Here is a 15,121-nt window from a genome sequence, read left to right on the forward strand (position 1 = left end):
CAACTTTTGACAGAAAATTTATTTTGTATCAATTATTAAAAATTAAAAGTAAATATTTACGAAGAATTTTAAAGAAAGAAAGTTCAGGAACCAATATCTTTTCCAAGGATAATGTTGTTCTATTCTTAGCATGCAATATAATTATGGCCTTAATCAATAGAGAATAACAAGCAAATAAATGATTCCTTATTATGAAAAATAGGCGCTTAAACATCAACCAATAACAAATGCTGGGGGGGGCGAGGAGAAAGGAACCCTGCTCCACTGCTGGTGGGAGTGCAGACTGGTGTGACCACTGTGGAGATCGGTGTGGGGATTCCTCAAAAACTAAAACTAGAGGTTCCGTTTGACCCCGCTATTCTTCTTCTTGGTATCTTCGCAAAAGAATTAAAAGCATCACACCACAGGGATATATACACACCCATGTTTACAGCAGCACAGTTTGCAATAGCTAAATCTTGGAAACAGCCCAAGGGCCCATAAACTGATGAATGGATAAAGAAGATGTGGTTCTTTTGTAAAATGGAGTAGTACTCTGCCATAAAGAAAGATAAAATCAAGACATTTATAGCTAAATGGATGTACCTTGAGACCATACTCTTAAGTGAAATAAATTGGACACAAATGTGTAAATACTGCATTGTTTCTCTGAGTGAGAAACTGAAAGTGTAAATGAGGACCAAAATGTGCAACAGATAATGTGAAATAGGAAGAAAATATTCAAAGGGTAAAGGGAAGTAGGGAAGGGGGTGGAGGAAAGGAAAGAAGGGAACAAAAAATGAGAAAAGAAGGAAAAAATGGAAACAAAGCTTTTGTAAATAAGGAGGGGTGGAGGGGTGGTAGGGAGGGAAGGGGAATGAGAAAAAAAATAAGAAGCAAGATATATCATGTACAGGTACAAATTCCCTATGATGAATGAGATCATTATGTATACCTAAAATGTACCAATAAACTTAATTTAAAAAAGCAGCTTGAATTCAAATTTTGTTTCTCAGCTCCTACATCTGATTTTCTTATCAATATTCCAGACAGAAAGTTTACTTACATGTAAATGGATGTAAGGGCTGTGAATGTTGACTTAAGGAAACTAGAATGTCCTCCAATTTTCCCTTAAAGAGTTTAGATGTAGCTGTCTCATAGGCATCAACGAAAAATTCAACTGAGATGAAAGGGCATAGTGAAAAAAAGATACTGACAATTTTCTCTTAATCCTGTAATATTTGTTTTCAGAAAATAAAATGTTTTATTCTGTGTTTGAAAGTACTTATCATCACAATTGCTTAATCCTAAGGTTGTTCTGTCCAAAGACATGCTCAAGAATTCTTAGAATACTGATTTGTGTTTTGTTCAATAGATGTACTTCGTTTTTATTTTGCTGCTGATGCATTACATTTGGCAATTAGGATGTGTATGGATGGAGGTATAATAAATAATAATATTTTCTTTGCTTTCCAGGGCATTTATGGCACAATGATAAATTTCACCTTTCCCAGTATGGTAAGTAAAGACTCTATATTTGATAGTGTCTAACAAAAACAAAGAAAAAGTGAATTGTTAAAATAAAAATGAAATATAAGTTACTAAATACATCGAATGATCTGATAATTATAAAGTAGCTTATACTTTCATGAATAAATGCTGCATTCAAATTCCATAAGCATTTTGAAGTCTCACCAAATATGCTGCAGACTCTTTGAAGGGGACATAAGGCTTTGCTTTCTCTATTAGATTGCACTTGAATATAGTGTATTCAGTATTTTGTTGTCTGGGGTAATTTATTTTAAAAATACACAGATAGAGGCATAAATGTGATTTGCATTCTATGAGCAAAAAAGAGAAAGTGTATCAGTGATACATACTGAAAGTGTGTGACAAGAGTCCTTTGGAATTTTTACCTTAACCTGAAAAGTGATCGTAGGGCGAGGGATTTAGCTCAGTGGCACTGAGCCTGCCTTGCAAGTGCAAGGTCATGAGTTTGATCCCCAGTACCAAAAAAAAAAAGTGATTCTAATTTATGTTTGACCAGGGCTTTGCAACATCTGTGAATTTAAAAATGTTTATTTTCTAAAAGCATACATTATAACTTCTAGGTGAGCTAGCTACTATACAATTTCATTAAACATATAATATTCTTGTCTTTATTCTTTATGTTATTAAAGGTAATACTCAGGATTAGTCTTGATCATAACTTCTTTACAATCCAAATAACAATAAAAATTAATCTTACTCAATAGGAAAAGTCAGCGGAAAATATTTCTCAACAAGATTTTACTGTATCTTATAAAAGATTTTTTTCCCTAGTGGTCTTTGATTATTCTTTATAAAAAGAAGGAATTTTTCACTGTAAAAAAAACAGCACTTTAAAATAAACCAGTCATCAGAAAGTTTTCTGCCAGTGAAAAAACAGGGCAAAACCCGCCTATATTATATGTTATGTACTTCTGTATAGAAGGGAAAAAGAATTGGTATTATATTGTGGGCTTAGAAAAAAAAACTCACAAAAGATATAGAAAAGATTTGGAATATGAATATTTAAAGATTCATTTTTTAATTTCATGTGATAAATATATATTCTTTTTCTAACCAAAACAAAACCATTATTTGAATAATAAGCTATTAAAAGTATATGAATATATATACACATATATATAATAAAAAATACTTCTCTGCACCAATGGCATAACCCAAATGATATCATATAATTAAAAATAAAATACTTGCCATCTTCTCCCAGGAGGAACTAAAAATATAAATGAAGGTTAATTGGGAAAACATAAATAAGAAAAGATTCAGAGTAAAAATAAAGGTATAACGCTAAAATACTTTACTCTGGTACAAAAGTGCTCGTAGAATTCAAGCACCTGGGTGGAAAGTAGATAGATAAGACTTGGTATTTTATTAACCTTTTTTTTTAGTACCGGGAATGGAACTCAGGACCTTCCCCTTGCCAGACAGGCCAGCACCACTGAGCTCCATCCCCGGCCTTTATTAACTTTTCTACAAGAAGGAAAGATGTGTACGGGGAAAGGTTAAAACATGAAAGCAAAGCATTTAAAATAGAAGTATAATAGACAATCAAATATAAAAACATTTTAGCAGAAGAATTGCTTTTACCTTAAAATAATGTTAAAAAAGATTATTTGTCAGGAATAGGGATGTGGCTCCTAACAGTGAATTGCTCGCCTAACATATTGCAAGACCCTGGGTTCAATCCCTGGTGCTGAAAAAAGAAAGAAAGAAAGAATTTATTAACAGTGATCATAATGAAATAACTACTATTAAAATATATTTGGAATCAAAAATTCGAATCAAGAGTAACTTATTGTGGGGTGAATATTTAGCACAAAAGTATAAATTGAACTTTAAGCCGGGCATCAAGGCGTACGCCTGTACTCCCAGCACTTGGGAGCCTGAGGCAGAAGGATCGCCATGAGTTCAAGAGCAGCCTGGGCTACCTAGTGAGACCCTGTCTCAATAAACAAACAAACAAACAAATAATTTTTACTTTGAGCCCGCTTTAAATATAGTGATGTATAACTGAACAAATAATCTTAGAAGCAATTTAGAATTAAAGAGGCATGCGTCTAGCACTGTTCACATTAAAGCTTTTCAAGTCCTCACTTCATCCTATTTGCACTTAATTACCTAAAATTATAAGAGAATTGATCCTCTGTCAAGCCACAAACTGGAAGGGATAAAAAGAAAACTGAAAAAGATGAAGGAAAGGGGGAGAGAAGTGAGGAGAGGCGAGGGGAAGTAAAAAGAATTAAAATATGCTAAATCCCTGTACCAATTCCCACCATGGATGTAATCATTGTGTACTGTAAACATGTACTAATAAAACATTTTTAAAATTTTAAAAATGAAAGCTGAGGCCCGGGGATTTAGCTCAGTGGTTCCGCCTCCTGCTTCACAAGCGCAAGGACGTGAGTTCGGTACCAAAAAAAAAAAAAAAAATGAAAGCTGAGAGGGACAAAGAAGAATACATTGAAATATTCAAAAAGTTCGTGGCTATTCTCAGCTATTCACGAGCTGTAAATATTGAAGGACCAGGCTGGGCTTGGTAATGGAAGTCTGTAATCCCAGCATTGGGAGAGGCTGAGCCCAGAGGATTTCTGCAAGTTTGAGGCCAACCTAAGATACGTAGTGAGTTTTAAGAGCAGCTAGAACTACAAAGCAAGACCCTGTTTCAGAAAATAAATAAATAAATAAATAAATAAATAAATAAATAAAAAGAAACTGAAGAACCAAAGATTAGCTGCATGATTTTGAGTAAGATACATCATACTAGTTGAGTTTAAAATTCTTGATCTGCTAAATAGGAGACATATATTGGAAGATTTTTAATAAAACCTAAATTTATCTTGCTTAAGTTTTACAATAACATATCTTTGAACTTATGATATACAACATAAAATAATATTATGAGATTTGGGGTTATTACAATGAAAATTTTTATTGATGAAAGAGGTAAATTTCATTCCTTTGTAAAGTTCACTTGAAGTCTCACTCAAATTCAAAAGTCTTGCTTATATTGTACAAAGGAGTATACATTGCATATTTTGCTAATATTTATACCATATTACTGGGTTTTTGTTTTCGTTTTTTTTGGCACTGGGGATCGAACTCAGGTCCTGCGCTTGCGCAGCAGGCGGCGAAACCACTGAGCTCAATCCCCGGCCCCATATTACTGTTTTTAAAATGTACTAAAAAGTTGAATTTCCTCAAAATGAGATGACATTATAAATTGTGTGCAGAGAAAATGTAATATGAGCCTTTTCTGTTGTGCGTAGCCAAATTGTCCCAATTTGTATGTGGAAACTGTGTATTTCTAACAGCTTTCTATTGTCAACTTTTTAATGTGATTATTGGGCAATCAAATATTTAAACTTAAAACTTCCTTTTATGTATCCACTTTATGAAGCGCTTAGTGTAACTTATATATCATGACATTTTAGAGACAAAGTAAACCAAATTACCTTACTGTCTATAAGATAATTGGAGCAAGGTAACAAATTATTAGACAAATAAAGCAGCCGCTCATTCAAATTATTTCTTCTGATTTGTTAAGCGTGCAAATTTAAGCAAGCAGCCGAAGCTCTGAAGTACTATATGAACTGAAAAGTAAATATGTATTTTGTTGACATTTATCTATTAAAATTGAACTTTGAAACAGAATAAATCTTTACTAGCTCCATTTTTCATAAAATGTTAATATTAAATATCAAGTATTGAAAAAAAGCAAATCCTACAATATAATTAGTCTATATTTCAATAAAATAGATATTCCCTCGTATTTCCAATTCTGTCTGTACTTAAATAAAAGTTGAGTGTATATTTTTATGAATAGTCACAGCATCTAGGCTTCAACAACAAGAATTAAGTATTTTGTTTCTGAGACTGTTAATAAAATTTTGCGGCCTATTTAATTAATGACAAAAGGTCTTCATGTTATTCTACTCTGTCATTTTGTCATCTAGCTTTAAAAATGCCACAAATGTTTACAGTCTATCTAATGTCAATTTTTAGGTCAGATGATAGTAATTTAAAGCACTGCTAATTGGCCAACTGGCCGATTACTTATAAGATCTTGCAAAAAGCAAATATAAAAATAGTCCTTTCCTTTTCATCAATTAAAATTGCATGCAATTATTGTTGTAGATTATAGATCTCTTTTGGGATTTCCGTTTCCATATAACTTTTTGGTTCATTTCACAGGAAAAATATTCATCTTAATTAGCAAAAAACAATTGCTTTTTTTTTTTCCTTTGGCATGAGGGAGTTCACTCTGGGTAATGACTCTGCCACTAGATTATCCTGTTTGTCTTTTTTTTACAGTAGTTGACTGCATTATCTGTTAGTAACCATTGCTTAAGAAAAGATGTCTTGAGCATTTGGACCACTTTGTTTCAACCTCATAACTTCCCTAAGCCATATTCTAAATCAGCTTCTGAAGCAAATTATTACCATTTTATTTTGGTTCAACTATATAACTCAAAATATTAAATCAGTAAAAAGACATTTTTGGTCTCTTACGTTAAATCATATTACTCTAAGGTTGAAATGCTTATTCTCTTATGTTTTGCAAGAAGGTGTAAATGGAACATATATTTGTCTATGATTTTTCCACTAAACACTTAAGTTTTTGAGTTTCAACCCTATGGAGCCCGTAGCTATAATTCATTTGCTATACTGTTATATAATATGTCATTGTACAATGTAATTTATTTGTCCTCCTTAACATTCATGGATACTGGGATTTTGTTCCTTTCTTTTTATTCTTTAATGTTATACACAGTGCTTCTACACCATTCTTATGCATGTATAAGTACATGTGGACAAATATTTCTTTGGGTAATGGTTCTGAAACTGGGGTAATTTTGTCCCCAGAGAAAATCTGGCAATGTCAACAAGCATTTTGTGTATAGCTGGAGTACACTGCTAATATCTCCGGCTACTGCTCCACATTCTGCAAAGGATGCCGCTGAACATCCCAAAAGACACGGCTTCCACAGCAAAGAATTATCTGACCTAAAATGGCAAGAATGAGAGACTGGGAATCCCCACTCTAGAATATCTCTAGAATATCTAGAATATAGCACAATTGCTGCTATATAAAAACTTAAATTTATTAGATATTTCCTAATCGTTCCACAAAGGATCAATGTTCCTCTCCTACCAGGAGTGTGAAGGTGAATGTCTGATTGTCTATGTCCTTCTTGGCACATTACATAGACAGAGATCGTAAATTTCTTACTAATTTAGTGAATGGAAAAGAAAAGTCCTCGACGCCTTACATTTCTTCATTACTAGTAAGATTGAACATCTTTTCTCATTTATAACACCTAAGGTTTCCTGTTTACTGTGGTATATACTCTTCTTAACCCATTTAAAAATTAATTTTATTGGTACTTTTCTGATATACATAATGATCACATTCATCACAGGGAACTTGTACCTATACATAGTATATTTTCATTCTTTCTTTCCCCAACCCTTCCTCTCTCTTTAACTCCTCTTTCCCTTCTTATTTACAAAAGCTGTGTTTCCAATTTTTTCCTTCTGTTGTCTTTTTTTCCTTTCCCTTCCTCCCCTTCTCCCTCCCCCCTCCCTTGTTCCCTTTCCCATTCGAACATTTTCTTCCTACTTCTCATTATCTATTACCCATTTTGGTCCTTATTTATGCTTTTGGTTTCTCACAGAAGAGAAACAAAGTGATATTTAAACATGTGTGTCCAATTTATTTCACTTAAAAGAATGACCTCAAGGTGCATCCATTTACTTAGAAATGGCTCAAGTTTATCCTTCTTTATGGCAGAGTAGTACTCCATTGTAAATATGTAAAACATATTTTCTTTATTCATCCATCCATTGATGGGCATCTGGACTGTTTTTGAGATTTAGCTATTATAAATTTAGTTGCTATGAACATAGGTGTGCATATATAGCTGTGGTATGATGCTTTTAACTCTTTTGGGAAGATACTAAGAAAAGGAATAGCTGGGTCAAATGGAACCTCTAGTTTTAGATTTTTGAGGAATTTACATGCTGATTTCCATCCATATTTGTTGTAGCAATTTACACTCCCACCAACAGTGGAGAAGGATTCCTCCTTCCCCACAGCCCCACCAGCATTTGTTATTGGTTGATTTCTTGACAATAGCTCTTCTTTTGCGATTGTCTTCTATTAATTGACTTGAGGGCAGTATCTATAATAATATACTATATTTTACTTGTGAGACAAATATATTTTTCTAGTTTGTGGATTTTTTTCAATTACTTGAGATGCCCTTTTGTATTTGAGTTTTTAATCTTAATTCAGCTAAACTTTGTAAGCTTTTCTTTTTCACTTGTATCATTTATTTCCTACTTAAGGAAACTTTTCCTCTGACTTCCAAGTGTTCTGGCAGTTTTGTATTTATCTATTTGACATCAATTTTCATGGATAGTATGAGGTAGAAATAATATACTTTCCCCTCTAATCTTCGAAGCTAGCCTTTTCAGAAATCAAATTTCCATATATTATTTACTTTTTGACTCCCAGCTTTACGCTTTGGGTCAATTAACTTCTCTTCTCACTAATATAACTAATATAATTTCATAATAATCTGAAGCATCTGGTATGTTTCTCTGTCTCATTCTTTTCAAAGGTATCTTGGCTTCCCTGGCCTTTTCCTTTTCTATGCAAATCTACAAGAATACTATCACTGCCACCTTTTACACCCACAAAACTCAACTGAAATTTGTTAGAATCTATGGATTAATTTTTTTTTTTTTTTTTTTTTTTTGGTGCTGGGGATCCAACTTGGGACCCTGTACTTGAAAGGCAGGCAGCAGAACCACTGAGCTAAGTCCCCGGCCCAGAATCTATGGATTACTATGAAGGGAAATAACATTTTTATTATTCTAACCCTAACCTAAGAATATATTCTACATTTATTTAGATTTTCTTTAATGTTTTTCTAAGAGATTTAATTTCCCGTATAAGTTTGTTAGATTTATCCCTACATACTCCTTTAATAAAACATTTGTAAATTATGCTTTTAATGATTTGCTTTTTAAAATAACTGTTTCTAATATCTGACTTTGTACAGAGACATAATTAATTTTTGTATTTTTATTTTCAGCCAGGAAACTTTCAAAGCTTTGATATTAATTTTTGTAATTTATCTGTATCTTCTCTGTAATTTCCCACATAAACAATCATATCTTTCTTTTTAGTCTTTGTTCCAGTTTTATACTTTCATTTTTCTCTCCATGGTCCACCTATTGGACCAGTATTCCATAGAAATGATGATCATGCATACCTTTGTTTTTCCTAATTTTTAGAGGAAATGTCTTGAATATTTCATGCTTAATTTATAGGGCTTTTTGGTAGATATCCTTCATCAAGTTAAGAAATTTTTCTTTTTTTTTTTTTTTCCTTTTTCTTTTCTTGGTACCGGGGATCGAACTCGGATCCTTGCGCTTGTGAGGCAGGCAGCAGAACTACTGAGCTAAATCCCCGGCCCCGAAATGTTTCTTTTCTAACTTATTATATTTAATATCTCCCTCCCTCTCCCCCTTCCCCCCCCCCCTTTCACAGTGGTATACAAATGGAGCCAAGCGTCTCATCCATTCTAGGCAAGCGCTGAACCATAGAGCTATACCCTTAAGCCCCTAATGTTGAAATTTATCAAGTCTTTTTATGACACTGATTTAAAAGATAGTATTACTTTTCTCACAAGCGGTTGCTAGACACTGAAATATCTTTCTCCTTGAGAACATTTCCTAAGGAGGGTAAAGCTGAATTTTGGTTTTCACATGTTTTTGGCAGAGGGAGAAAGTCACACAGCCTAGGTCTCAGTCCTGGGATCCAAAATGGATATGCCACTATCCATATACCTGATCTACAAATCAATCCACTACATAGAGGAGTGAAAAGAAACCTGTAAGTCTTAAACATATATCAACAGAGGGAAAAGATTCTCTGGAAAATTCATGGTCATAAACCAAACGATGGGGTGCAGCATATAGATCAGAGTACAGTGCTTGCCTAGCATGCATGAAGTCCTGGGTTTGAGCCAAACAAAAAATAAATAAACAAACAAGCAAATCAAAAGAAAAAAGGCCTGCTATTTCTAGCAAGAATTCACCTCAGGGATATAAATACTACAAAATAGAGTTTAGGAGATCGCTGGTAGGGCTCAGTGAGGGAGCATTTACCTATGCGTGCACAAGGCCTGGGGTTTGGTCCTCAGAAGATAAAAAATATTTACCTTAAGCTGGACCCTTGTTAAGTCTTTTGAATCAAAGAAAATCCTTCTAGAGAGTCCAACATTATCCTATTCTAAGAATTCCCACAGATAACATTACAAGCGAATAAGCCCAATCAGAAAACATAAACACACAAGGGTCAAAAAGGGACAAAAAGAGCAAGAATTAGCATATTAAAAAAAAATTTAAAAAGCAGCAGGAGGCATGGTGGCACTCACCTATAATCCCAGCATTCAGGAGGCTGAAGCAGGAGGATCATGAGTTCAAGACCTACCTGAACTACACAGAGACATCCTGTCTCAAAGGTGTGTGTGTGTGTGTGTGTGTGTGTGTGTAAGAATCAGATACATAAAGGCTTCAAAGGTTGGAATTCTTTCTCTGTCTCTCTCTTTCTGCCTCCCTCCCTCCTTTCCTTTCTTCTCTTCCTCTCCTTCCTTCCTTCCTTCCTCAGTATAGGGTATTGATTCTTCAGTACAGGGTTAGGGTTAGTGTTAGGGCCTAATCAAACCAGTGAAACACTCTCTCACTGAGCTACAACCCAATCTTTTATTCCATTGTACATTCTCTCTTCTTTTGTATTCTCAATCCCCGGTGCATGCAAAACTATATTTTAAAATATTTTATCTTTTAGCATTTAACTTTATCATAAACAACATATAAATACTTCTGTACAATAAAGTTAGTAGTTCAAAATATAGTCGTTTAATTTAAAAACTAAACCTAATTATAAAGAAATGGATTTGGATTGTGACATTTGTCTACCAAGCTGTAAGAGTTTAGGCAAAAAGAGACTAAAATTAAGAATAGGTACTTTTCTATTTAAACAAGCAAGTCATATAATATTGTATTTATAAAAATAGTAAGATGTATATTGATCACACTTATGTAGAATCTTTTTTCAAACTTCAATATATTTGTAAACAGGAACTATTTAACTAAAAATTCAGAATGATAAGTATATTATAAATTCTTTGAATCTGCTTCGTGTATTTTTGCCCCAAATCTCAAGGGCTTTTGAAGAATCTTCAATGTTTTAAAAGTTTTTCAGAAAGGGATCACTGTCTATGGCTCCTAAGTCCTGACTGCCCTGATAGGTAGGTGCATGGACAGAGCTGAGCGGATCCTAGGCTGTCTCTGTAATTTTTAAAACTGGAACAGTGGGACAGACTCAGGCAAAGGAAAAGTATAATGGTTGAAGGATCCCAAGAAAGGCTGGTTCTGAGCCTTAATTCCAGTTATTAAGCTTCCCAGAGATCCATGAACCAGTAAATTGCCTTTTCTGAAACTTATATGAGTTGAGTTTCTGTAACTTGCAACCAAAATGGTCCTGATAACTACATTTATATAAAGCAAATTAAATTCTAGGATGGTTTCCATGCATGCTGATAGTCACAGAAGGCAATGAATAATACCCATAATTCCTTTTCCATCACAAGAGGCAGGGATTGAGAAGTGTTCCTAGGTGAGTACTTTCAAAGCACTGCCTTGACCATAGTGCACCATTTTCCTTTGATTTATTCCAGAAGTGGTCAAAGGAAGGACAATTGCCAAAAAATTACTTCTTTATACTAACGTTTAGGACCATCAATATTTTGACAATTGAACTTCTGGTACCTAGAGAGATTCCATCAAGCAGACCTTCCTGGTTGTAACATTATTTTATAGCGACTTTCTGCTTGAGCTTTCAGTGGGCCTCCATGCAATAGAAAGGGACACACACATAGGGTAGAGGTGGCGAACCTATAGCATACGTGCTGCAGCAGGCTGTTTGTTATCACTGAAAGCTCTAAAAGGTTCACCATCACCGATTTAGGGGAAGAGTTAACAATTATTGATCATTTTACTCCATGTTATGTATCTGGCTGATCAATTTCAATTTGTTTTCTAGTTAGGTAGACAGGCTGAATTGTGCTGGCCTTCCACCTCCCAATTAATATGTTGGTGTCCTCAGAACTTCAAAAAGTGTGACTATATTTGCAGACAGGCTCTTAAGGTGTGTTGTAAAAGGGAAGCATTACCTTATACACAGTGCCTTTCCAGACCAGTCAAGATCTATCAAATAGACCCATAAAATATCTTACAGGGCCTGGGATTTGGCTCAGTGGTTCCGCCGCCTGCCTCGCAAGCGCAAGGTCCCAAGTTCGATCCCTGGTACCAAAAAAAAAAAAAAAAAAAAAATCTTACCCATGTGTTCTCTTTCTCTGTTCCGTTACCGTGTTCATTTAGGTTTTCTTATTTGCGTGTTTGTTTGTGGAGGAAGTTCACCCTGTGTGGTGCAAGCTGAACTTGAATTCACCATGTAGGCCAGGCTGGCCTAGAACTGGTGGCAGTCCCGCTTCACCCTCCCCAGGGCTGGGGTTGCAGGCATGGGCCACTATACCTGGCAGGCTTTATTTTTCTTACCTGGAATACTGCATCCCAACAACCCCCAGCTTCTCTTCACGCTGATAAAACGGTCACAGTCATGACCGCAAACCCACTAGACTGCGAGGAGCTTGACAGCAATGTCTGCTGTGCCTTAACTTGTCACTGCCAGAAGCTGTCCATGGTTCCCAAGCCTGGCTGTGGATCGGAATGTTGGGTGACATTTTTTAAATTACAGATTTTCAGGCCCCAGAGCATATCTGTTGAATCAGAATCTATAAGCTGGAAAATTGATATTTTTAATATGTTCTCAAGTCGATCTTATGAATAATATACATTTGTTGCTTTTTTTCTTTGCCCGACTTTTTATTAACAATCAAAGGACAGCACCTCCCAAATTTCTTAACTCAGTGTTTTATCCTGTATTTTAGTGAGCTGTCCATTGTCAAATATATTTTGAGGTTTCTTTAGTTTATATTTTGGGTTTTGTAGCTCAGGGGTTTGAATGCAGGGCTTCATGTTTGCCAGTCAGGCATGCTACCACTGAGCTGTATCTCCGATTGTTTTTAATTTTTTTATTTAGGCAGGGTTGTGATAAGTTGTCCAGGCTGCCCTTGAACCTGGGATTTTACTGCCTTAGCATCCCACGTACTTGGGTCTATAGGTACATCCCAACATGTCAGGCTACAATTTTTTGAGCAATAAATTTAATTACACTTTAAAAAAAAGTAAAATAGTGATTCTTTTACACTGATGATGTTTCTCAAGAATTTTCATGTTGAAGTTGTATGTCCACTGTAGGTTATGATATGCTCATCTCATGAAAAGCTATTTAAAAAGTCATAAAGTTGCTATTTAATATAATACATAATAGTAAAAACAAAGCCTGTCCAAGTTCTTTTTTTTTTTTTAACTATAAAACTTCAAGTAGGTTTCAGCATTAGATTGTCCCATTCTGTTTCCAGCTGCATGAATAAAATTTGGGAAAAGACTGAATATTTACTTTCTTGTTACTTTTTTGTGGCCTGGCTATATTCCTATTGAGCAAAGTTGTGCAGAAGGTCACAAGTAAAAGCAGTGCAGAGCTCATCTTGGAAAAGAATGAGGTAGTATCTCAAATTCTATCAGTTCCTCTTTATTAGAACTCAACCCTTACACTTATCATTTGACAAAAATTGACACCTTTTTACCCTAAAAAGAAAAATAATACAGCTTTTCCTACTCTAATTAAAAATGTCTCCACTGCTGATGCAGTGTGTCTTGGTTTCTTTCCTACAGATAGGAAGGCATGATTCTCGAAAAGGATAGCAAATAATAGTAATCCTAAGAGGTAAACTCTGCTATAGTCTATTCTTGAAACCAAAGAGTTCTTTTGATCACACTTACATAACAAAAGCTAGGTGAATATCCCTGCCAAACTCATTCAGTAAATACTTGTTTTGTGTCTATTGTATCAAGTGTCACATAATTGAGGAAGATTAGAAAAAGGAAACATTTCCCCTGCTTTTGTGGCACTTTCAGTTTAGATAATAAAAATTCTGGTTAAAAAAGAAGTAGGATGCTTACTGGAGGCTGGAGTGGAGGGAGGTTGAATAGAGGAGGTCACACCCTGGGTACATTTCCAGGGGGACCACTTACTCTACCCTCAGATGTCAACAGCCAGGGCTACCCTGGGATATTAGTAAGCACATGACCAGGAAGGTTCTCAGTCAGTCCTAGCTACCTGTCCATATGATGGAAAAAGGTTGGTACAGAAACAAAATATTATCCATGGGCCACTTTTCCTGTTCTAATGTTGCATGTGTTCATTAAACAAATATTTTGTTAAAGGTTATTTATACAATAGGGTCCCTTTGAGCAGACTGAAAAGGCTTAATGCAAAGTGATACATTAACTAGCTAGTTAATGTATCAGTTAGTCCTTGACTTATTTTTTCCTGGTTCATATTTTGCATATTCTGGATCTTTTGGCTTACAATCTTGATCATATAGAACTATTCACTTTTAGTGTTTCTAAGCAAAGTGTGGTACTGAGTTTAAGGCCAGCCTAGACTGCATAGCAAGACCCTGTCTGAAAAAAACAATAAACAAACAAACAAACAAAATACTGTTTTCAAACTTGCATTACCATATTCTGTCAAGATATTGCTTCTTTAAAAATTTTTTAGTACATAAATGTATAATAGGTAATGTGAAGTAGGAAGAAAAGGGGCAAAGGGGAAGGAAGTGGGAGGGCTAGGGGAAAGAATAGAAGGGAATGGGATTAATATGAGAAAATGGAAAAATAGGAACAAAATCTTTGTAAATAGGGAGGACTGGAGGGGTTGAAGGGAGGGCTGGGCAAGGGTGAAAAAATAAGAACCAAGAGAGAATATGTAAAGGTGCAAATTTCCAATGATGAATGTCATTATATTGTATACCTAAAATGTACCAATGATTAGAATGAATAATCGATAATGTAAAATAGGAAGAAAAGGTTCAAAGGGGTAGGGGTAGTGGGAGGGGCAGGGGAAAGGAAAGAAGGGAAAGGAAAAATGCTGAGAAATGGAAAAAATGGAAATAAAGTCTTTTTAAATAGGAAAGGGTGGAAGGGGTGAAGGGAGGGCTAGGAATGGGGAAAAAATAAGAACCAAGATGCATTATGTAAAGGTACAATTCCCAATGAGAAATGTAATTGTGTTGTATACCTACAATGTACCAATAAAAGAATTTAATACAAAAAAAAATTTTTAGTACAGATGGCTGTTTTTAAACTGAAATATGCCTCATAATACATTAAAGCATCTTAATTCATCCTCTTTGGGGCATTTATATTAAAGCTAATCCTTTTTCCACCTAATAATAAGGTTTTTTTCTTCAAACGATGTAGGTAGAATTCTTATGCAATTAGGATAAGCTTAGGAAAGAAGATTTGGAAAACTACAAGAAGTAGATGAAGAAAATAGCCATTTTTTGACTACTCAAGTATAACCATTATTAAAATATTGATATATCTACTCCCT

The 15,121-nt window shown here is 34.7% G+C and overlaps 2 protein-coding genes across 14 annotated transcripts in view; one reads left to right on the forward strand and one right to left on the reverse strand.

Annotated features, from left to right (window-relative positions):
• The window catches only part of Adgrl2 (adhesion G protein-coupled receptor L2), a 537,596-nt gene that overhangs the window by 309,017 nt on the left and 213,458 nt on the right, over positions 1-15,121 (forward strand). For all 13 annotated transcript variants that reach the window (XM_087212965.1, XM_087212977.1, XM_087212970.1 and 10 more), the window contains one exon: positions 1,456-1,497. The gene's annotated coding sequence lies outside the window, so the exon portion shown is untranslated. The remainder of the gene's footprint in view (positions 1-1,455; positions 1,498-15,121) is intronic.
• Positions 1-15,121, reverse strand: part of LOC147827621 (uncharacterized) — a 68,987-nt gene that overhangs the window by 27,652 nt on the left and 26,214 nt on the right. The gene's annotated exons all lie outside the window — the stretch shown is intronic.

The sequence above is a fragment of the Heterocephalus glaber genome, unplaced genomic scaffold, assembly GCF_053883595.1.
Source record: "Heterocephalus glaber isolate CG9 unplaced genomic scaffold, H.glaber_assembly_v1.0 deba00001442, whole genome shotgun sequence".
Lineage (NCBI taxonomy): Eukaryota > Metazoa > Chordata > Mammalia > Rodentia > Bathyergidae > Heterocephalus > Heterocephalus glaber.